The following is a 23,901-nucleotide window of genomic DNA, read 5'->3' as shown; positions in this document are numbered from 1 at the left end:
TTCTCCCCTGCTGGGGGCTGGCTACTGTAGACCCTGCCAGCTCAGGGGCTCTCGAGGGTGACTGGATTCGTGGGTTGTTCCCTTCTGGGACACCCATGGGAGAGCACCTTAGCTGGCAGGGTTGGGAGGAAGCTGCACCATGTGGAAGGGCTGAAATGGAGGCAAGGGAGGCATGACCACTGCAGATACCAGAAAAACAAGAAGTCCAGCCTTCCCACACTGCACCCTGGTGGGAACGTCTGGATGGAGAGGGAATTCCAGTGAGGACAAACTGGACAAGGACAAGGGACAGGAGGGAGCGCAGGCTGCAGTAGGTCTGGGAGGCCCACCCTGACCACTCACTGTCCCCAGGTTCTGGGTACATCTTTCTCCCCACTTAGGCCTCCCTCCCTGCAATCCATTCTCAGGCTTCAGGGGACCTCAGTGTCTCCCCTTTCCACCTACTGACCTGCAGTCAAGAAGCCCCTAAGCAGGAAACATTGGTTGTGCTCACCTACCAAGCCTACCCCAGTGTCTGGCTCATAGCAGACAAGAAATTCAAAAAGTATGTGAAGAATGAATGAAAATGAATGAATGAAGGAATGAATGAGTGAATGAATGAATGAATGAATGGACAGAGTTGGGAGTAGAGAGCACAGAATCAGACCTCTGTAAGATGTCAGTCCAGCTAGGGCATAAGGACAGTGACATAAAGGAAAATCATTTAAAACTGAACATATGAGGAGAGACAGATGAGGGATACAGATAGTGAATGGGGGGGGGGGAAGCTGTGGGCAAGGATGGGCTGAAACAATTTACAGAGGGCTTCCTGGAGGTAGAGATTAGGGGAAGGTCAGGTTTGGGCAGGCAGGTGGAGGCCCAATAGCAGGATTGGAGAAGCACAGGACTTCCATGGGGCACCGAGGATGGACCTACTTAATTGCAGACCTGAGGGAGACTTCCTGGGGTTGGATGAGTAGTAACAACTAGGAACTAGCCAGGTGAACTGGCAGTGATGGGGGCTCAAAGGGAGGGGGAAGACACAAGATTTCCAATTTCACATCCCCAAGAGGAAACGGGGTCTACCCGGACAGTGGGCCATTCTGCCAGGACCCTGTGGTTCCAGCCAGAGGCAGCGCTTATTGGAGTCTCTGCCTCCTGCCCTGGAAGCCTGAAGGACCTTAATCACTGTAGAAGCAGCGGGAATGGAGCCTCCTGGTCCTGCAGACACACACATGTCAGCCAGCCAGAAAAAGCTCTGAAAAGAAAGTCAGTCTATTTCTGTCACCTCTTGAAGATGTTCCTGGAAATTGACTATTATGCCTCCATTGTGCATGGACAGGCACCTGCATTCACACCACACACACACACACACACACACACACACACACACACACACACACACACAGCATTATCCCCAAGAGACTCAATCGGGGGCATGTCCACCGCTGTGCCTACAGGTGAATCTTCAGAGTGGCTGCTGCCTTGAGGGGTGTGAAGGTTGGTAGGTGTCTCTGTGTGTGTAGGAGTGAGCATCACATGGGTATCTCCACATAGCCTAAGTTCAGATTTTGACCAAGTGCTGAGAACCCACCAGCTGGCTTCTGCCCCACCCGTGTCTTCCTGAGGGTTGATTCTAAGCTGACAGGTGGCCCAGGGGGCCCCATGTGTAGAGACCCCTCCCTGCACACCTACATGGTACCCACAGATGACCCAGGTGTGGATGGCACCTCTCTCTGTCCTACTCTTCAAATACCTGCATCTCTGATCCAGTCAAGAGATATCTGTGACTTACATCTCCCTCTTCCTCCAGTGCAGATGCTCACGGAGACAGCAGCCAGGCCAGCTGCTGGACCAGCAAGCTTCCTCTGCCTCCTCCTCTGGGGGGCCCTCCAGGGTCCTCAGCCTTGCTGAGTCCTCACTTTCTCATCAAAGGCACAGGAGCAGCAGCTACCGGGGACACCCTGTCAATCCAAATCATTTATCATGGTGCCAAGTCCATTAGGGAGCAGTGGATGTTAGGGGCTCCTTCCAGATGAACAGCACCTGTTGCTATTTTTAAAACTCATTTCTTCATGACTGAGCTGGGATTAAGCCGAGGCAAAAGTAGATACGGAAGCAGCTGAGACCCCAGATATTCTGCCTTTCATCAGCACTGAGGGCCTGACCGGAGCCCCAGGGAGCCATGCCAATAATAGTCTCATCTCCTGGATGGCCAAGGAAGGGTAGCAATCAGGGTGGAAGCAACAGGATGGGTGTGGAAGGAGCATTAGTCTTCCCACAGTATGTCCAGCCCTGTCTGCAAAGTCTTCAAGTACTTCCCTGCTTTTACGCATCCCCTCAGCCTGTTACTCACAGACACACCTTCCGTGTGCCAGCCGAGTGTTGGATGTGAGACACAGGTGATTAAACAGCCACCATCACACTTACTATCCATGGTGCAGGAAGTGGGCCAAGTGCCTGACAACATTCTCTCATCACAGTACCTCATTTAATCGGTTGAACAGCCCTCCGAGGTTAAGCATTCTTTTTACCTCCATTTTTTAGGTGAGTATACCGAGGCCCAGGGAAGTTAAGTAACTTTCCCCAAACCATACAGCCAGTAAAGGAAGGGACTGGGATTCAAATTTGGGCTCATCTGCATCTGAGGTCCAGCCCCTTAGGCATTAACCATTTCTGGGCCAGCTCCAAGAGTGTTTGGTTGTCCAGTAGGGGGCACAGGAACCAAAAATTGTGATATACAGTTTCCATGGCGATCATGAGCAAGAGTCAACAGTATTATCCAACCAACATTCATTGAGGGCCTGCCTTGTGCCAGATGCTGCCTGAGGGACTGGGGATTCAGGAAGACAAAACAAGTTCCTGGCCTCTTGGTGTTTATTAATCTAAGCTAATGAGCCATCCAGTTTCCCACACCAAAAGCCGAAGACTCGTGTTAGATGTGTCCTCCTCCTTCACAGCTCCCCCGATCTGGTCAAGGCATTATCTAAACATCACCAAGTCCCGTGGATTTCGTTACCTTAGTAGTTCCAGCATCTGCCTACTTCTCTCCATCCCACCTCTGTTATCCCAACCTGACCTCTGTCACCACTCTCTCTTAGACTATTTCAATGGCTTCCTAACTGGTTTACAGCCACCATTCTTGCCTTTGTCCACACAGATTTCCACCATGCAATTAAAGTGAGCTTTCAAAATGCAAATCTGGTTGCCATTCCCTCATCATCTTCTGATGCCTTTCTATTGCTCCTAGCAAAAATGCTTCTTACCTGCTTCTGATGCCCTATCTCCCCGGCCTTTCCCTACACCATAACCACATTTACCATCTCCATCGCCATCATAACCTCCAGCCCCAGGAGCACCCCAACCTCTTTCACCACCCCTGACACACTCAGCATCACAGCAGGGGTCTTCACATAGCATCCCCTCCACACGTGTAGAGCACATGTGGAGGCTTCATAAAGCTCCCTTCCACTGCACTGGGTGCTGTGTGCAGTGATGGAGGCAGACGGCCCTGCCATCAAAGCCCTGACCATTTGAGATGCAGGCTCAGAAACACATCACTGTGGCACCTGTCTTCTCAAAAGAAGCCTCATCTGGACTTCTAAGACTTTTAGGACTGATCTGAGTGTCTAACCATTCCAGGTCCCTAAGTTCTCAACCCAGAGTCGAAGGGAGCACTGCTCTTCCTGCCTTACAGCAAGATGTACCTTATAACCAGGACCATCTGGAAGAGGATTTGGGCCCTGAGACAAATCACCATAGAACCCCCTAACATTTATATTCCAGCCATACCTTGGGATTGATGACCACTGAGAACAGACTTAAAGAGGAAGATGCTTTAGAGTATACTTAAAGAAGGAAGAGGTGGGCCCATTTCTTTAGAGCCCTTGAGATATTACATCTGTAGCTCTTTCATCTCCCCGTTTTAAAGATAAGGAGGCAGAAGAGAGGCAGAGAGAGAGAAGACACTCCTGAAAAGAGTCATACTGCCAGTCCCTAGGACAGCCAGGCCCAAGGTCGGCCTCTGAGACTCCGTCCCTGGCCCAGCGGGCTTCCTGGGGAAATGGGAGTAGGGACAGGAGCCACTCAAGAAGGGAATAGCCTCCTGCTAGCAGGATCCTCATCCCTGGATCCCAAAGAGGAGAGAACAGGACAGCCTGGGCTTCTGTTTATCCTCCATAGCTGAGAGAAAAACAAAATGGTGGACGCAGCCTTCCCCCAGCCGACAGGGTGAAACCCCGGGGCTTCCGACTCGTGCTGCTTTGGGCTAAAAGGAGACAGAAGGAGGCCCTCAACCCCGGGCCCTGAGGGACCAAGGGAAGCAACCTGACCGTGTTATTGCTCAGAACGAACAGTTCCAAAGCTCTCTTGGTTCCCGGCTTCCTCTCTAGGCCTCCACTTTCTCCTCTTCCCTCCTGAATCTCAGCTCCAAAGGACATACGGGGCCCCAGGCAAAGCCAGCTGGAGAGAACAACAGAGCTGGAACCAAGGAGGGAAAGAATCGTTAGAATTTACCAGACTGCACTGGGAACTTACTTCCATGTGAACACTTACTCCTCACTGTCCTGAGGACTCCACCTGCACAGACCCATCTGACGGCACAGCTTCCCCACACTGAAGAGTTCTGATGGGGCAGGGTGCAGACCCAGCCAGCTGAGGGGGGGGTGCTGGTGGGGGGCACTGGCAGGCATCCCAAGGAGACTTCACCCTCCATGTGAACTGAGGCTTATCCGAAAAATCCCTCACAACTGCCACTGTGTCCTTTGATGCCCTTAGACAGTCTGCTGAAGAACAGGAGGGCCAGGCTAACTGCTTTGCCACCTGCCAGCTGATCAGTTTACCCCCAAAATGTAAAAGCAAGATTCTCTGTTTCAAAATGGTCTGTGGTTTTTCCCTCTATGTTATTTGCTGTGTCTTAGACATCCAGTTTTGCCTTTGTTAGTTGACAGCAGTCTACTGACTGTCCCCTGTATGAGACACATGTGCAGGTACCTGAGTCAAGGCTTGGTGGCTTCAGTGTCCCTGGGAAAATGACCCAGGCTGTCCTTCCACAATACACGTAAGACACATGTGGTCACAGTGTCTGCTCTGTGTACTGTTAACCCCTGATCTCTGGGCCCAGGGAACTGTGAGCTGGCAGATACACCTTGGGTCTTTAAATGGTACACATATGGTGGGAAACTGAGGCTGCAGCTTCTCTGTACCAGGGAGACTCACATGATCTCAGCTCTTATCCACAGCAGCTGATGTGACCTGTGTGGGTGAGGGGCGAAAAATGCTGTTCATGTGGGCAGCTGCTGACCTCCTCATGAGATGAAAACGAAGGTGCTGTGCATGCCTTATCTCCTGTCCTGTCCCAAACCCTTCCCTAATGCCAGGCGACATAGTGCTAGTAAGGCCTATTATATCCGCTGAATTGGATGGTCAGGCCCAACCCATGACCATGGCTGGTGGTACTGGAATAACTAAATGTCTCTGAGCTTTCCCCCATTTTACAGATAAGGAAACTAAGGCACAGGGAGGTCAAATGACTTGCCCAAGATCACCCTGACAGAAAGTAGCAGAGCCAGGTCAGAGTACCCATGTATACTGCCCCTGAGTGGTGGTATACAATGGGGTCCATTGGAAAGGACATGGGTCACCTTATTAAGAGCCCTGCCGTCCAAATCAGCTCTGTGACTCATATCGACATAGAGGAGGGCAACTGAACAATTAGATGAAAATAGCTTGGCGGCCAGGGAACTGGGAGTCAGCAGTGACCCCACCTACCAACCAGGTGCAGGGGGAAGATTGACAAAATACCCAAGAGAAGGCCCTGAGGATAGAAGTCTGTTGCTGCAAGGGTGGAACGGCCTGGACCCTGGGGAAAAATTGGTACATTTAGATCGAAGGCTTGGAAGGCATCATAGATGTGGAAGCGGACTGAGGAGGCTTGAGGCCAGGGAACTGTGGGGTTGGGATAGAGAATTTTCACTGCAACTGGGGAGTCTGGCTTAGAAGCCAGACAGAAAAGTCCTTCCCTGGTCAGGTCAAGATGGGGTTTACGTCAGCCTTGAGCGACACAGGTTACCATTGCAGCTGGGGGCAGCGTGGCAAGGAGGAATCCCGCACCGACCAGATCGCACTGTTGAGACATGCCAAGAAGGATGAAGTGATTAAATGCGGTATAAGCAAGTCACCTTCCCTGCAGGAGCCGGGCCCCCACCTGCTCTTGCAGGGGCAGAAGGGCTTGTGCACTCTGATCTCCGTGCCTTCCATTTCACTCGTGGTAATCCACGCCCCCCCACATCCACCCAGGCCAATTTCCCTAAAGGCAAATCCGACACATCATTCCTGGATTAAAAGCCTTCCGGGCTCCCAGTGACTTCTCCACCAAGCCTAAACCTCTTAGCAGGCATGCAGGGCCCTACCTGGCTCAGTCCTGCCTTCCAGTGCCAGCATTCAATGCCCCTGCCCCTGGCCCCATCCTCCGTGCCCCTCTTCAAGGACCTCCTCCATCAATGCCTTCCCAACCGTGTGATGTTCTTGGTGCTATGAGTGCCTGACTTTCCCCATCTCAGTGGTTCTCAACCCTGGAATCAAATCAGGATGCCAGGAGAGCTTTAAACCACCAATGCCCAGGCCACACACAGAATAAGTAATAAGACTCTCTTGGGAGTGAGGCCCAGGCATCACTGGTTTTTAAAGCCCTCCAGGTATTTCAACAGTCCACAGCCAGAACTGAGAACCACTGGTCTCTCTTTAACCAACCCTGACCTACTCCTTTGGAGATTCAGTCCAGGTGTCTCATTTAATCATCAAATATTTTTTGAGTTGGGCACTATTCTAAGCACTGGACATAAAAATAATAATGATAGCCAATATGTATTAAGCACTTGCCATATGCTAGACCCAGTTTTAAGTGCTTTACATATATTAACTCATTAAACTGGAACAACACCTCTATGGGGCAGGTATTATTATTTGCCCCATTCTACACATGGAGAAACTGAGACACAGAGAGGGGAAGCCACTTCCCCAGGATCACACAGCTGATGAGCATTGCAGCAGCACTTGCACACAGGCAGTGTGAACACCAGTCTGAGCTTCTAACCCTGGCACCATTCCTATCCTCACATTGTTTACTGGCTGCAAGAGAGAAGCAATAAGCAGACAAGCAAACACACAGTAGGAAAAAGAATATGGAAAAAAACAAAAGCTGCCCTGAGTGAGAGCAGCAAGGGGACCGACTTTGGACTGGGTGGTCAGGCCACCCCCAGGAGCAATATTTAAGCTGACAGCTGAAGGGTGAGAAGGATCCAGCCAAGGAGAAGAAATGGTGTTCCGGGCAGGGAGCTCTATGAACATGAAGGCCCAGAGGTGGGGAAGAGCGTGATGTGCTCTAGGAACTGTGCAGACTCAGTGGGGTGTGGGGAGAGGGCACAGGCCAGGGAAAGAAGCTCACAGGGCCAGCTCCTTACGGACCACCTAATGAGTCACAATTTTATTCTGAACGCAGTGGAGGGTCCTCAGCAAGGCGTGCACAGTGCCATTTGAGGGAGGGCTGGAGGGGCCCGGGAGGCCCTCAGCAGGCTGCTGCAGCCCTTTAGCGATAGGCACCAGCAGTGAAGCTGGAGAGAATGGCCTCCTGTGGAAGCTCTCTGGGTTCCTCATCTCCAATCGGAGCTCCATCGAAGTGTTAATATAATTGCCTGTTTACCTCACCCACCCAACTGGGAGCACCTTGAGGTATCTAACTGGCCTCTGTAACCCAGCCGCTCACCGATATGAGGTGCTCAGTAAACGGCTGGTATTGGCAGGTGAGCTGAATGGAGGCACTCCAGGCTGACAGCAGCCTGCAGAATTTCAAAGCAGGGGAAACTAGGAGACATTTCCTCTGCCCACTTTCTCCTTCTTAGATCTCAGGATTTCACAGACCTTGGACAGCAGAAGGGGATGTTGCACCCCCTCTGTCCCCAGCAGACCCCTCACTCGACCTTCATGGCTGATCAAGCACCTGGGACAGGAGAGCAGTATGAGGCCTGTAGACAATCTGCAGCAGCCAAGCCCGCCCCTTCCCCCATCTCCCAGCAAACTCCACTAGCCAGGGCAATGGGGAGGGAGGTGGCCACAGCCCAGAGGCCCCCCGAAATAGGAGAACCTGGAGATTCCAGGTGGTGCGAGACACTTTAAATAGTCCAGGTATTTAGGAGCAGTGCGACCAGGCACTGGCTGCTGCCCCGGGCTTCTGACTCTGAGGCCAGGACCAGGTCTGCCGCTGGGGCCCCTATGGTCCTCCTTGCCTTGCATCGCACCATCAGATGGGCTCCAAACACCTGTGATGCCCCACCTCTGTCTACATCAGAGGAGGGCAGCAGCAAAGGTGGAGAGGCCCAGAGGGGTCACCTAGGTCCAGGGCCAGGTGGCGGCAGAGCTGGGCCAGGCATACAGGCTGCTGGACTTCCTTCATGACGCTCTCCACCAACCTTCAGAGCCCCTGCTTGCCCTCATGTCTCTATCTGGTGGTGCAGAAGCTGTTGGAACAGAGGAGCCAGCCTGGCCCCTGGGAGGAGGTGGCCAGCAGGGGCCTCAGGGAATGGCGGCCGACCCCCTCACCTGCACAGCCACCGCTCTGCTTTTACGTTTTGCTTATAGCAAGATGGTTAAAGGTGTGGGTCCAAATCCCAGCTATGCAGCTTCCTAGTTGTGTGGTCCTGGGAAAGTTACTTAAACTCTCTCTGCCTCAGTTTCCTCAGTACAAAATAGAAATGACAGTGACAACAATGGTCCTGTGTCCCAGGGCTGTTGTGGGGATAAAAGGAGTGGGAAGTGCTTAGAGTAACTCCTGGCAGGTAACAGGTGCTTAACTGGTATAAGTGTTAGTAAGAAAGTCCTAGGACAGAGTCAAGGGACCTAGGCCACTATGTGAGCCCGGGGCTACTGACCAACCCGCTCTGTGCCTCAGTTTCCCTGTCTCTTAAATGGGGAAGTAATTCATTCCTGTGAGTGGCTTAAGGACAGCTGTGAAATGCCAAGAATGATTAGAAGAGTTTGGAAGTTAAAAGAAGAGTACATCAAGTGGGAGGCTTGATGGACAGGTGACCCCATGGCACACAAAGGGACCCATAAATCATCCCTGACCCAGTAGGCTGCCTAGGTTTTATGGGCCCTGGGGACTGGGACACTTTCCTCAACACCATTCAGAATTTATAGACCCTTGTCACTGTCTTTCCCAACTCTTTTATTTCGTTGCCTTCGAAGCAAGCCTGGCATGAACAGAGCCTCTGCTGCCCTTCCTGAGAACTCAGCCCATTCTGCGTTCAGTCCCCGGCTGGTGGCAGGAGGGCAGCTCTGTGGCTGGAAGGCATGACTGCTCTGCAGCCAGGTGCCTCCTCTACCTGCTCGGGGGCTCAGAGGATGACAACCCAGAGCCAGCGCACAGGAGCCACCCCTCTGCACATGGACCCAGAGATGACTGAGATCTCATACCTTCTGGGAAATTGAGCACGACAGGGCTGGGGGCCTCGTCCCAGTTATCGAACAAGGAAACCATAGTGAGAAGCACCAGCTGAGAACTGGTGAAAATCCTCCTGCTTTTGTCACTTACAAGCTAATGTGACTTTAGCTAAGTAACTTGACCTCTCTGAGCTTCTGTTTTCTGACCTGTAAACAGGGGTAAAAGCACCTGCTCTGCCTCTCTACAGCTGCTGGGATGAAGAAATAAAACCATGTACACGGAGGGAACTGGGAAACAATACAAAGGCAGCCATAGAAGAGTGACCAGGAGTGTGGGGAGCTGGTGCCAGGTAGCCCAGGCTTACTTCCAGGCTGGGTGACCTTGAGCAAGTTACTTTACCTCTCTGGGTCTCAGTTTCCTCTCTGATAAAGTAGTTAAGAATATATAATTCACAAGGCAGTGTCTAAAGCCTGTGGAGCTCAGCAGATGTAGGCAGCTAAGGGAGGCACCACCCCCATGGGAGTCTAAAGTGGTGGTTCAGGGCAAGGCAATGGGAATCAGACACAACTGGGTTCAAATCCCTCGGCTATGCAGTTTCTGTGTGACCTGAGACTGATCCCAGGTGGCCTGGGACTTCCCTAGTTTTAAAATTGGAAGTCCTACACCCCAGGAATCCCTTTAATCCCAGGCAAGCAGGGAGAATTGGTCACCTTAGAGCTGGAGCAAATCCCATTGCTACTCTGACTTCAGTTACCGCATCTGCACGAAGGAAGGTAATGCCTACTCTACAAGCAAAATTACAGCACCAACAGATGCCCAACTAACGTACACCCTGTGCCAAACACTGCAGCACTTTGTACACATTCACTCACTTCATATTCACCACAACCCCCAGGATCCAGTAGTGCTGTTCATCCCATTTTACAGAGGAGGAAACTGAGGGTCAGAGAGGAGTGGCTTGGCCGAGGTCACACAACTAATAAGTGGAATTGCTGATACGTGAGTCCAGGCTGTCCAGATCCTGGGCTCTAATCACTGTGCTAAGACTTCCTCTCACATAACAAGTGCTCAATAAATAGTAGCTATTAGTAAGAAAAACAATGAACACATTGCCCCTTGAGTTATGTTCCCTGTTTGTGTCCAGCATGGGGTGTTAGCTGACAATTCTGAGCCTATGGGAAGGAGGGTAAGAGTCCCTTTCTCTTACACTTGACACACTTTTTGTCAGAGGCCCCCAGCAAGGGCAGGTGGTGTGGAGCCTGGCTCGGGAGCCACAGGAACCCAAAGCCCCACGTCACAGCAGGCCTGCGGGGTGCAGCTGTGGCTTCTTGGGGCCACGCAGCTCAACTCCAGGAAGTCAGGCCCGAGCAGCATCTTCAGGCTCAGGCCCCATGGCTCACCTTCCTCTCTGTCCCCAGGGAGGGACAGGCAGTGGCAGGCAGCTCTGCTCCTCCCGGAATGTCTGCCTCGTCTGCCCCATGCGTGAGAGTGGGGGGCAGCAAGATGAACTTCTAAACCACAGCCAAGAGTGTAATGTAACCCAGACTCAAGCCCTGACCCCAGACTCAAGGCATGACAATGCATCCCCAGGATGGGGACGGGAGGCTGGACGATGAGGAGCCTGGAGTCACTGTAGTCGAGATCGAACCTGCTCCCCTCACTGGGTGTGCTCAGACAGGAGGGTCAGGCCTGCAGGCAAAGGGCAGTGCTGAGTGGGGCTCCCCATTGAGGGAGGGAGCTGGCCCTGGTGGGACAGGCAGGGCCCCCAGGCACCGCACCGCCAGCTCCTCCTCTGGTACCCTTGGGCCTGCTGTGCCCCTGGGAGCCAGGCCTGGCTTGGAGATGGGCGTGCCCACGCAGCTTCACCTGTGATTGGAGCTGAACGCCAAAGGACAAGGGTAATTGCACAAAGGCAGTGGTAGGAGACCCCATGGAGGTCAGGAAGGCAACCTCCTTGCATGGACACAAGGAAGAAGAAGGGAAAATGGCCAGCCAGCCACCCAGCCAGCCAGAGCTCCCACCATCCCTGCTCTGTGCCTGCCCTTCTGCCCTTACCTGGGGGCCCAAACTGCTGATATCAGTGGCTCCCGGGAACGTGGTCCCCCACTCTGGGGGCATTTCTAGCTGCCATAATCCCTCAAGTCTTTCCCTTGGGTACAGTGAAACAACTATAGAAGTTGAAGTTGTATAAGGAAAGGAATATCTCTTGTAATACTGGGAAGCCATCCCACCTGTTCCCACCTCTTCACCCTCTGTGACCACCAACTTAGGGATCACCTGAATGGTGGGTAAAAGCATGTGGGCCAAGGAGCCAGGCTGCCTGCCTGGGTTTGAATTGAAGCCTTGCCCTCTTCCTAGCTGTGTGATGTTGGACGAGCTACTTAACTTCTCTGGGCCTCCATTTCCTCACCTGTAATGAACTAATAACAACACCAACCCAATGGAATTAATGTGGGGATAAAATGAGTACATAGTGCTTACATTAGAGCAGTGCGGGGCCCACCATAAGCATTCAATACCCAGTAGCCATTATCCTGATGGTATAATATTACATAATTCAATCCAAGCATGGCCCGGTCATTCCATTAGCCTCCGAGCCCCAGTTTCCTCACCTTTAAATGGAGACCACTCTGCCTGCCCTCCTTCCTCACTGTCATGAGGTCCAAAGCAGAGCCACATGGCTGCAAGAAGAGCTTTAAAAAGTATCAAGCACTCTATGTGTGGAAGGGAGGAATGTCAATGTACACACTAATAAATATAAGGTAATGTAAGCATAATACTATGGGATAACATGATACAATGTAGGATAATAGTCTGCTTAGAAACTGAACAGAGAGAGAGACAAGGCAGATGGAGAAAGGGGAGGTGAGACAGAGAAAGGCTGACTGAGATGGGGACAGCGAGTGGGGCCTGAACTTCAATGGCAGGGGATCAATGCTGCACTGTAATTTAAAAACCAATATACAGTAAATAGCAGCCCAGGGCCGCACAGCAGCAGCATGGCAAGGTGGCCTGGCCTGAGATAACTCACACCCCGAGCCAGCTCAGGCACCAGGGCCGGGCCGGCCTTCCCTGTAACTCGTGATTCATGCTCTTTCCCTGCCCAGGTTTCTCCTGGAGCCACCCATACCTGCAGTGCCTCCCAGTTATGTGCCACATTCACATGGCTTGAGATTTATGGACCAGGCTGATCACATAGCTGAGGAAATGAGCTCAGGCCTGGACGTCTCCCCATGCAGAGAGAGAGAGACTGGGCTGCGGCTTTCAGGCAGCCTGGCTTTGTGCCTGGAGTGGCCAGCCGGGAGGCCTCAGCCCCGTTGGCGCCCACCCTGGCTCTCCTCCTGGGGCTCTTGCCCCATACTGGCCTTCACCACATCCCTGACTCCTGTTCCCTTCTCTGGTCACACACCTACCCACCATCATCGCCCACTGTCCCACCCTAGACACTGACCACCCCATCCATCCCTGTACCCTGACTCCCCCAAGATCCAGAAAGCCCACCCCAGGCATGCCTCCGGGCTGGCTGTCCCTTCTGGGGGTCTTCACTCCCCCTTGTGTGTCCTGGCTCAAGGCCCACTTTCTTGCCCCAGATGCTTTTCCAGCTCCTTCAAAGCAAATGACCCAGGAGATCCCTCTTCCCACATCCTAGATCAGCCCTGGGGAATGGGTATTGGAGGGGCAGGAATCATGGCCCAGGGCACATCTCTTTCTGGGCTTCTCCACATCAGACCAGGCTGAATCAGATGCCTCCTGCCTTGACTGGTTTCCCAATTCAGGCTCCACCTCCCCACTTAGAACCACCAGCACACCGACCCCCCACACCCATCCCAGGGCATTCCTTGGCATCCAGTAAGCATGTTCTGTGGTCCTGACACTGACTCTCAATCCCTGAGGTATTGTGTTGCATAGATGCAGCCTGCTTCCCCCCAACTCCACGCTGTGTAGACCCAGCCTAGGCACACAGACCTGGAATGTGGTGCACACTTCCTCCCACACAGTGGCTTATTTCCCCAGAGGTCTGATCCCAATAAGGCCCAGATGGAATAGCCAGGCCTGAACCCATTAGCCATCTTCACCCAAACCCTCCTCCCCAAATTCCCCTAACTGCTCAGCTGGATACAGCATGGTTGAAGGTATAATGAAAAGCCCAACTGTACCAGGAACCACTTAGTAATCTCTGCCCCTCAGTTTCCCCTTGTGTAAAATGGGTCTAACCATAATGTCTGCCCTGCCCCACCTGATAGGACTGTTGGGAGGGTCAAATGAGATCATGTGGAGAATGTTGTGAAATCCCACAAGTTACTCTACAATTTAAGGGGTGGTTACTTGAAAGGCATAGCATTGAAGTTGGTCAACACTGGTTCCTCTCCATGCTTAGGAAAATGCCATTGCTGTATGTGCTGTGGATAAGAATAGATCCTACTCACTTGCATCTACTAGGTGCTGGGCACTGCTCCACACACTTTACATGGAGTAATTCAGTTAACTCTTCTAACAGCCCTGTGCAGTGGGTACTATTATTATCTCCGCTTTGCAGATGGCAAAACCGAGGGATAGAGAGAGCTCACATTCACACAGCCAGAACAGAACACAGTGTAAGCCCTAGAAAGGGGCACTCAGGTGCACACACACTTCCTGCAGACGAAGGAGACTGTGACCACATATTCTGGTGTGTAAGCATTCCCAGATAACATGCCACACTTATCTGCTCCATCCTCCTCTTAGACATAAAGTTTGCAAGGACAAGAAATGGGCCTTTTTCCCATCAGATAAAATAAGGAGCCTGCCTGTCTTGCCCACTTGCAACCTCTCTGTGCTCCTCCCCTGCCAGCAGCCTCACGTTCAGATTCTTGCCCACCGGAGGCCTGGGAGACGGTCTTCCCTGCAGTGCGATAGCCCTCATCTGTCATAGGCTTAGATTGGACAGAATATCCAGAATTTATGTCTATTCTAGGGCACCCCCGCCTGGTTCCCCTCCTCCCCAGCTCAGGCCTTGTGAGGCAAGTAACCAGGCCAGGGGAAGATTAAATGGTTCCTTTAGGGTCAACTACCCCTAAACTGGGACCACAACCCCCAAGTCTCTTCATCCAGTCAATCTGCATTTGGGGGAAATGATAAGGAGTCAGCTTAGCAATGGGGTGGAAAAGGGGCCTGGGAAAGCGGTTTGAGAGTGTATTTCTTAAGTGGTTTCTATCACCACCACCACCATCATCTCCACCACGGTCAGCTTTACACAGAGCAGTTCATCATGTGTGACCTTTAGCTGAACCCTGAGCAAACACACACACATGAGAAGGTAGGTGAGGGAAGGCACTAGAAACAAGTGAGACTGGGAACCACGCCTCTACTTGCACCAAGTCCTGGAGTCCACAGGCAGGGCTGGAAAAAGTACAGGAGTATAAATCAAATGATCGATGTAATGGAGGGCTGCATGCACACATGGACCTGGAGAGATGACTCATCTCTGCAGCCTCTGGACTGCTGGGGGGCACACAGTAGGCATCCAGTTACTGCTTGTTGAATTAAACTGAATCACTGAGGACCACTGACCAGTCAGTCATGAAAAAGTTGGATGGAGGAGCATAGGCTTGATCACCAAATCCAAAACAATCAGGCTGTCCAGACCTTAAAGCTTCAGCGGGCTGTTGGGGGTGCTTCAGAACAAGTAAAAGGAAGCCTTCTTTTCACAGCAGGCAGCACATACAGAACGTATAGCCTCAAAAGGTGGAGAGGGCCAGCTTTGGGGGAAAGGAATAGGAAGTGAGTCTTAGGGAAGAGGACATGGGAGGGACAAATTGGTTTTGCCTCCATGTGAAGTATATTAGGGACCTGAGTTAAGGTGACAGGGAAGAGAGCCCTGTGCTGGCCTTGACCAAATCAGGGTACAGGAAGGATGTTCTGGGGAGAGATGGTCCAGGGGGGAAATACAGGGGAAGCAGGGGAAGAGGGGTTGAGAAAGACCATGTTCTGCTCCTCAGGATGTGTCTAGAAAGACTGAGCATGGCTTAGCCCCTACTAATGGGTACATTAATGAAGGACATGCCAATAATGCCCTGAACCCTGAAGAGCCCAACTTCGGGATTTTGCAGTCTCTCCTGTTTCAGGGCTGCCCTATGAATACAGGACCGCAGCAAGGAGACCCAGGCTCGACTGCAGACAATCCCAAGCAGGTTGATAAATTACAAGAATCCAGTTTTGTTGCTTAATCTGGCTTGACACAGTTTACAACCTACATCTTGTTGCTACAGTTCCAGTCTGTCCCTCAGGCTGGTCAGGTCCCCATTAGCCATTAGGGAAATTCAAGAAAGTAGGCCCAGATCTGTTCAAATCAAAGACAGCCTGGCCTTCTGCTGCATGAACCCAAGACTACACAAAGCTTTGTGTCTCCTCTGCAGAACCCCCGCCGCCCCCCCCCACACACACACTCTTTACACAACCTGCAGCTACAATGCTAGGCAGTCACCCAGAAATAACTATAAGGACTGATAGATGGTGGCAGGTATAGACAGCATCATTGCTTAAACTTGGCTGGTGTATTTGGACTCAAATACACCAAAGCACATAATTGCCTCTGATCTTTGGCTTCCCACCTCTTTCCCTTTGGCCCTCTGTTCAAAGCTAGCCTGTGTTTCAGGGCAGTGCCTCCAACCCTGCCCCCACCTCCCACCTTGACAAAAATGGAGATGCCTGCTCAAGAGGTCTGGGATGGGATGGGGCTCGGGGTCGCCAGGCAATGCTGATGCTGCACGTGCACAGACCACACTCAGGGTAGCCACATGCCAGATAGAATCTGCCCTCCCTACCACCCCTGGAATTCTCCCTGCCTCACTAATCCCCCTTTTTCCAACACTAGTCTGTTAGCTGTAAGAACTGCATTCTCAATGGGGGCTACAGTGCCCCCAACAGAGCAAAGCTTTGTTCATGGGAGGGGTGAAAAAACCTTGCACTTGTATATAAAGAGATGGTTTAGAACCTGCAGAAGAGGGCCATGTGGTACAGAGAACTGGCCAGAATAGGTGGCAGGCGGCTAGGAAGGGACACATGGACACATATATCACTCAGTTTTGTCATCAGGCAGCTAATGCTGAAGCTTTGGCACTGGAGTGGGAAGAGGGCACAGTATATCTGTGGAATTAAAATTTCATGAGATGAAGGGTACAATTAGGAAAAATAAAGTATCTAAAAAGTCTCCTTGGACAGGGCAATAGTGAAAAAAGGTTGAGAAACACTGGCCTAGGGAAAATGCCCTCTGCCCACTCCAGTGCCAAAGCTTTAGCATTGGCTGCCTGATGACAAAGTGAGTGATATATGTGTCCACGTGTCCCTTCCTAGCTGCCTGCCACCTCTTCTGCCCAATTGTCTGGACCACCTGGCCCTCTTCTGCAGGTTCTAAACCATCTCTTTGCCCAGAAGGCACAGTGCCCACCTGGCTGGCCTGTTAACCTTATTGGCTAACTCTAGTCCCATGTGAAACTGGTACATGCAAAACTCAGGTATTATAACATGTGACATTTTAGTTATTTGGTCTAAATTACAAAGGGTCATAAATATGATCCTGAGTGCAGAAGAGCTTGTTTAATGTATGAAGTGCATTCATACCTGCTGCCTTGGGAAGCAAACATCGGTATTGTGATTCATCGGTAAGAAAACCATGACCCAGGGGAATAGGAGGATTTGCTCCCCCACCCAAGTCATACACACACAGCAGAGTTGGCTTTCCTAACTCACAGTCCAGTGCTCACCCATTGTCCCATCTTTCCTTGTGTCCATCAGAATGGTGCTGGCTGTTTGTTGGGAGCTTTTAAATAGGTGGGCTGAGTGCACAAGGCAGCCAGGAATGGCCTCAGAGAAGGCTGGGCTCCACAGGGCTCTGTGATGGAGGCTCTGAAGTTGCCTCCCCTGACAGGCCAGGAGGCCAGCAGGCCTTAGGGGCTGGTCCATGGTGCCTATTGCCTCGCACCTCAAAGGAGAAGCAGTACAGAGCAGTGAATGTAGGCTTTGAATTTAGACAGATGTGAAAACTGAGTGACAGCTCTGCCATGTACTAGCTCCCTGGCTGGTACCCAACTTCTCTGGACCTCAGTTTTCTTGTGTAAAGTAGAGGTAATGAGAGTGACAAGTTCATAAGATTGTGAGAATTGAGTGACACAATGTGAGGCTCTTAGCACTGTGCCCAGCACATAATAAGCAATCAAGAAATTGAAGGAGTTGGTCCTGATAGCCTCAGGAATTTCTCCAAAATATCAACTCTACTTGTTCAGTACCCTGCCCCTGAAATTTCCCAAATTCCCAATGATCTCTGAGAATTTAAGAGGAAACAAAATTGCTTTCTATGGACTTCTATGGACTTTTCCTAATGCTAAAATCCTCACCTCTTCCAAGAAGTCCTCCTGAGAGCCCACACCCTTAGCAGGCTTGACATGGCTACTCTCCCTGTCCCTATCTCCAGACCCAATGGCCCCCTGAAAACACCTTTTCTTAGGCCTGCCTTTAATAGCTGGATTTCCCTCTCCACCCCTATTTCAGTTGGTCATTAGTCAGACCCTGTTAAATGCACAGTCTCAGCCCCTATCCCCAATTGGGTGTGCCAACTCTGCAGGTAGACCCAAGTCCAATCACAGGCCCTGCACAGTGAGAGCTGTGTCCATGTAATTGGTCTGGCCTGACACCATCCCTGTGAGGCCATTCTTGGGGTCAGGGAAGGGCAGAATCAAGGAAGAGAAGGCAGAGGCTAGATCCTGGGGGAAATTTCACACCCAGGCCTCAGATAGGAAACGGTAACAGGTGACACTTGTAAAACACAGAGCCTGTGCTTTCTGAGCAAATAGGCATGGCCATAAAAATCCAAAGCAAATGAGAGAGGAAGAGAAGCAGGTGCCACAGCCCCAGAGGTGAAATCTGCTTCCCAAATATCAATTCCCAAAGTTTTCTGGAGGGTTTTCTGGAGTCTTTTCATGGTCAATTTACATGTGATGGCATCAAACCTTCCAGGCAGCTTGGTGGGTGATAGAAGCTGGGGCTATTGTCCTCCATGTCTCTGAGGAGCCCTGCGCCCTCCAACTGAACACTCCCCCAGATCTGGACAGAGGCATGGGGAGCACCAGCACACATGTAGGCTCAGGACCCATCTGCAAGGCAGGTGCTGTTATTTCCTTTCACCAGATGAGAACACAGAGGCTCCAGTGGTTAACCAACAAAAGATGTGGTAGCACCAGAATCTGAACCTTCCAAGTGTAGGTCCCACTCCAAGTGTAGGCCCTCCAAGTATAGGTCCCACTCCATTATGTGACAACTCTATCCCTTCAAATAAGCTGCGTCCTAAAATGTCAACTGTGCCCCAAGAAAAACTGCCAAACACCCAAATTGTTACTGCTTTTGTCCGGGGTCCAGTTCCACTTGGCTGTCTCTGGGTGTTTTCTGGCTCTGCTTCTCTGCTCTCCGTCTAGCAAACTCCCCCAGCAGCAGCGGAATGCCCTACATGCCAATAACTGTGCTCCTCTCCACCTTAGGACAGGGGACTTTGTGAAGAAGAACAGACCCTGCTCCACCCCATCTTGACAAGCTTGACACTTGGAGGCCAGAACCCTCAGATTCTTGCTCTCACTTCGGAGCTGCAGCCCCAATACGAAAGGCAATTCCCACTGTAGCCAAACCAGGCTTTGAGTGGTGAGAAGGCTGCCTGCTTCTCCCAGCTACCTACCTCATCTGCATTTCCCACCCCGTCTTCCTCCTCCTCAGTCTTGCCTCCTGGAAGCTCCCTACTCACCCTCTCTCTGGCCATACTTCCCAGCTTCTCAGATCTCTGGGCCTGAGAAAGGAACTGGCACCTCAGAGAAGCAGAGAGTCTGCACCCCAGCGGTGGCAGGCAGGCACCCAGTTCAGCCTGACATGAGATGGAGCTGGGAGCCATCCTCCCAGAGAAGCACTTCCAGAGGCTGAAACCCAAATGCCAAGTCTGCTTTTGCATTCCCCAGGGTGAGGGCAGGAAGATAAGTAATTACATTCTTGGGCAGGAATTAGACCAGAAATTCTAAGCTGAGGGCTGGGCAGGGGCCTGAACTCCAAAGATGTGAGGAGCCAAAAAAGAGAGAGGTAGAACTCTGCACTCCCAGCCAGAGGCAGAAGTGCAAGATGACGTTCCAGCATCAGCAGAAGGGCCCAGGAAGCTGGTGTGGTCCATGAGGCTGATGGCGCCAAGTGCAGGCCCTTACCAGTGCCTGAGTCCTCCCTGCAAGATCCTGGCCTCCTCCAACCTCCAAGGTAGCCCACAGGCCAGCCCCACAGCCCTCTGGGCTCCACTGCGTGGGGCTGTATAAGCTCCACGCAGAGGGCGGCAACCCCCAAACCTGGGTCCTTCGCTCCCAGTCTCCCAATGTACAACAGCCCACCTAGAGCCTCTCACCCTGGTCCCTGGGAACTTTACAGATCAGAGACAGGCAGTTTCCTTCCCAGCTTTGCTCCTCCCCGGCAGTGGGGAGTCAATTTCCTGAAGCATCCCACCTTCCTCCCCCAACCCCACAAGGCCAACACACACACACACACACACACACACACACACACACACACACGCACGCACGCACACGCACACGCACTCCACTGTGTGGGGCAGAGGGTCAGCATCTATAGCCATGCCTGGAACTCCAGTTCGGAGTGCCAGCTCCCACAAGCTCCATCTCCCCGCAGGCTTCTGTCCATCTGTGGACGTCTCTGCGTGCACTCGGTGTTGGCCTAACTCAGTCCCTCTGCAGTCTCGGCTTGGGCCCCTTCCTCTGTCTGGGGCTCTGGCTTTCAGGGGCTGTCTCCCTCCAACTTGCTGCCTGTGTCCTTTGTACTGGGGTGATGAAAAGATGGGCAGGACACCTCCCTGTCATCACCTAGGGTCTGTGCAGAGCAAGGCACTGCTGGCCTGGGGGTTGTCCGTCGCTCCCCCTCCTTCCTGCTCAGGCCAGCCTTAGAACCAGAGCATGGCTAAACGGGAGACAGACCTACCAACAACCAGGCATTGCTAATGCCAGTTTCCATATTGCTTCATCATGCCACTCTGATGCCCCAAGCTGCACACACCGTCCCCCTGATCTCCCTGCCTGAGGCCAGGATAGAGTCCTCCTGGCCTAAACTGCAACAACGCCTTCCTTCCCTCCAGCTCAGAATAAACCCCTCCGCAGCGGCTCTACCCCCACCCCGCCCAGCCCACAGAGCGCAGGGAGCCCTGGCGTCTGACCCAGCCCCCAGCAGCAGCTCTCGCCAGGCCTCGCAAGCGGGGAGATGCAACAGAGTGGTCTGGCGGCAAAGTTCTCCCGCTGCTGTCAACGTTTCCGACTACCTGAAGCTCCCGTCTCTCCGCCCTGCTCTCCGGCCTCACACCGACCCACTCTCCCCGCTCCTCGCCAGTTTCACCCCCACCATCGAAATAAAAAAGAAGAAGAAGAAAGAAAAGAAAACCTCCCGCGATAAGGATGGAGAAAAGAGACGAGGGTGTTCCCACGAGTGCCGGGTGAGGGAGTCGCCAAGTGAGAAAGAAAGGGATGCAAAGTTCCTAGTTACCTCGGCTGCTTTCAGCCCCGCGCCGAGCTCCCACAAATACCGAGATCGCCGAGACGCGGCGCGACCGCCACTCACCTGGTTAGCGCGGCATCTACCCGCGGCTGGGAGGCTCCGAGGCCGGCTCCGCTGGGCGCCCGGGCTCTCCGGCTCGGCCGCGCATCCTTCTCCGCCCAGACTGGCCCCAGCTCAGCCCTTCGGCCCCGCGAACGCAGATGGTGGCCTCGGACGTCCACGCCGGGAGAGCCCTGAGCGGCTTATTCAGTTATATCCATGGTGTTTATCAAAAAGAAGGGAGGAAAAAGCACAACTTGTTCTCTTCTCTTCCAGATTTAAAAGACAAAAAAAAAAAAAAAAAAACAGAAAATGATGATCCCTCCCTAGGAAGATGCCGGTAAGATTTTCCTTATCGAAGAACCCCGAGCATTCCCAGGAACCTCGGGCATCTTGGAATGTGGGGTGTCTTCAAGTTCAGACGAGCCAGCCGGGTTGTGTGTGTGTGAGTGTGTGTGTGTGTGTCTCAGCGAGAGCGAACCAGGCACTCACACCCACACGCACACACACAAACACACTCCCCCGCACTCCCCGCATGCACAGTGCCCCCCGCGCGCGCGCACACGCGCGCACCCGGCCACACGTAGATACACACACACACACAAGCAGAGCGATCGCACGCACAGATCCGGGAGGGAGCCGGGCGGGCTGCGGAGGCAGCGCCGGGCCAGAGGTGGAGAAAGCCCAGCGGCGGGAGGTGCCCGGGATCCCCGGGCCGTGCGCACCTTCCCCGCCGAGCTCTTCGGCCCGGGAGCCCCCAGTGGCGACGGGCGGATATGCAGAAATCGGGAGCAGTCGCTGGGCCCTTGCTCAGCGCTCTCCCTTCCCTGCCGACCCACACGGCTGCCGACACCGGAGGGATACGCGATCCTCGCGGGGCTGGCGCGGAGACGGCCAGGGCAGCGGGCTGCCACCTGGAGGGCCGGGAGGGGGCTGGGGCCGCGGCCCAAGAGGGCAGGGGGCCGGCCGCGAGCTTCGGAAGCAGGGAGGGCGGGCTGCGACCCAGCAGCGAGGGCAGCCCCTGCGCAAGGCGAGCCGGGCGCCCGGGCTGTGCCGCTGCAGCCCGCGCCGGTGCTGCCGCCTCACGTGCGGAGCGCGCCGTGCAGCCTTCAGCCCGCCGCCTGCCGGAGGAAAGCCCGCCGCGCCAGCCCTGGTCTGGGGCTGGGGGCTGGGAGGATCGCGCCCACCCAGCCCCGGGCCCCGCTCTGATTCCCAGACCCCAGCGAGGGACCTGTGAAAAATGAGTTCCCATACGTACACGCAGGCACTTAAGACTTTTCGTGAGTATCACAGCAATCCGCGAGGTGAACAGTGGCGCCAACTGTTTGCCCAGCACCTTTACAACTCTTTCCTTGTTTGATCCTCCTAGCTCTTCTCATCTGACATATGAGGAAGCTGAGGCACAGAAAGGTAAAGCGACTTGCCAAGCGTGTGGCAGGTAGTTGAGTCTCTACTCCAAGTGGACTGTGTATGGGCTTAGCATCAGAAGATAGGGGTCTGGCCAGGCCAGGGGCTCCTCTTCCTTTGGTTATCCTTTCCATCCAACTGGAATCAGCAACTAGTTCCTGGGAAGCTTAGACTGGGCTCTGCCTTCCTGGGCTTCCCAAGAAGTACATGTATTTGTCCCACTGAAGGAACTGAAATCCTGAGATTCCTGCCAATATGGTACCCCAGCTGGTAAATCCAGGGCAGAGAGAGTATCTCAATCCATCTCTTCTGTCCTAGTGACTAACACTTGCCATGCACATGTTCCAGATACCCACGGGGAGGGCACATGTGGTATATGGATATGTCTCTGCAGCCCAAGATTGGCTCAGCTGGATATAAGACCCTGCCTCTTTGTCTATGCACATGGAGGGGTGCATATCTGCAGAAGCCCAGGCCCTATGGGCTGGGCACATGTGCATTCAGGAACATTGCCAGATCAGAATATTGCAGACCCTGAAAGACTGGCCCTTCCTCCCTGCAGGGATTCTGGAAAGCCGGGGTAGGAGAGTGGACAGGTGTGGGGAGAAGGGCATTGCCAGGATGAAACTCAAGGTATGTCAGAGTGCAAGAAGAATTCGCTAGTGCAAGAAAATAGAGGCAGACACTAATGGGATGGGGATAGAGGAAGGGAAGAGAAATAAGAAGAGGAAAGAGGTAGGAAGGGGAGGTGAGTAGGGTGTGGGGGTAGGAACAGAAGAATTAGAAGAGAGGAGGAAGGGGAAGGGACAAAGCAGAAGGAGATCACCATGGAGAGTGTTTTCTTCCTATTTTACCTGCAATTTTACATATGCAGGGAGGGGGGATTAGGAGTGGAAGGAGGAACTATTATAGCCCAGGCTCAAGTCTGTGAATTCCCCTAAGGGTCAGGGCAGCAGGCTAGGTTATATCCTTGCCCCACAGCCACCCATGAAAGGACCAGAATCTAGTGACAGGGATAGGACGACGCTGGTACCAGAGCAGAGATGGAACTGCTCCCAGAAATCAATACAACATTAGACTTGGAGCAGGGGCCAGGGCACCCAGGCATGCTGATGGGATGGCTCAATCCCTGCTCCAAAGTGAACCCAATACCCCATCCAGAAGTTTCCCCACCTCAGAGAAAGAAATGGATATTCTCTGAAGGACCAGGATCTGGATCATTTTCTATGTTCTGGGCAATTCTGAGGACAAGTGGTTTATTTTTCAAATTATTTCTGCCTCAATTGAGCTCTGACAGTGGGCTAGATGTCAGGCGGCCTGGATGTTTACCACGGCTTTGTACTAACGAGCAATGAGAGGAGTCCTTCCCTTCAAAGGGGTTGGGCTGTGGGCTTCCTAAGGGCCTCCCCAGCCATAGAGACCCCTGAGCAGCCTTGGCAGATGCAGCAGGGTGGGGACCCAGAAGAACCTTCAGAGGCCAGGAG

The 23,901-nt window shown here is 52.9% G+C and overlaps 1 protein-coding gene across 4 annotated transcripts in view; it reads right to left on the bottom strand.

Annotated features, from left to right (window-relative positions):
* The window catches only part of LRFN2 (leucine rich repeat and fibronectin type III domain containing 2), a 176,666-nt gene extending 154,624 nt beyond the window's left edge, over positions 1-22,042 (bottom strand). For 2 of the 4 annotated variants that reach the window (XM_073224421.1, XM_017653121.3), the window contains exon 1: positions 21,035-22,040. The gene's annotated coding sequence lies outside the window, so the exon portion shown is untranslated. Of the gene's footprint in view, positions 1-21,034 lie in introns of all 4 variants that reach the window. The other 2 variants (XM_073224422.1, XM_017653123.3) reach the window with 2 other exon arrangements.
* Positions 22,043-23,901: the final 1,859 nt, after the last annotated feature.

This window comes from Manis javanica, chromosome 16, assembly GCF_040802235.1.
Source record: "Manis javanica isolate MJ-LG chromosome 16, MJ_LKY, whole genome shotgun sequence".
Taxonomy (NCBI): Eukaryota; Metazoa; Chordata; class Mammalia; order Pholidota; family Manidae; genus Manis; species Manis javanica.
The sequence above is the reverse complement of the archived record's forward strand: the minus strand, read 5'-3'. Positions and strand labels throughout refer to the sequence as shown.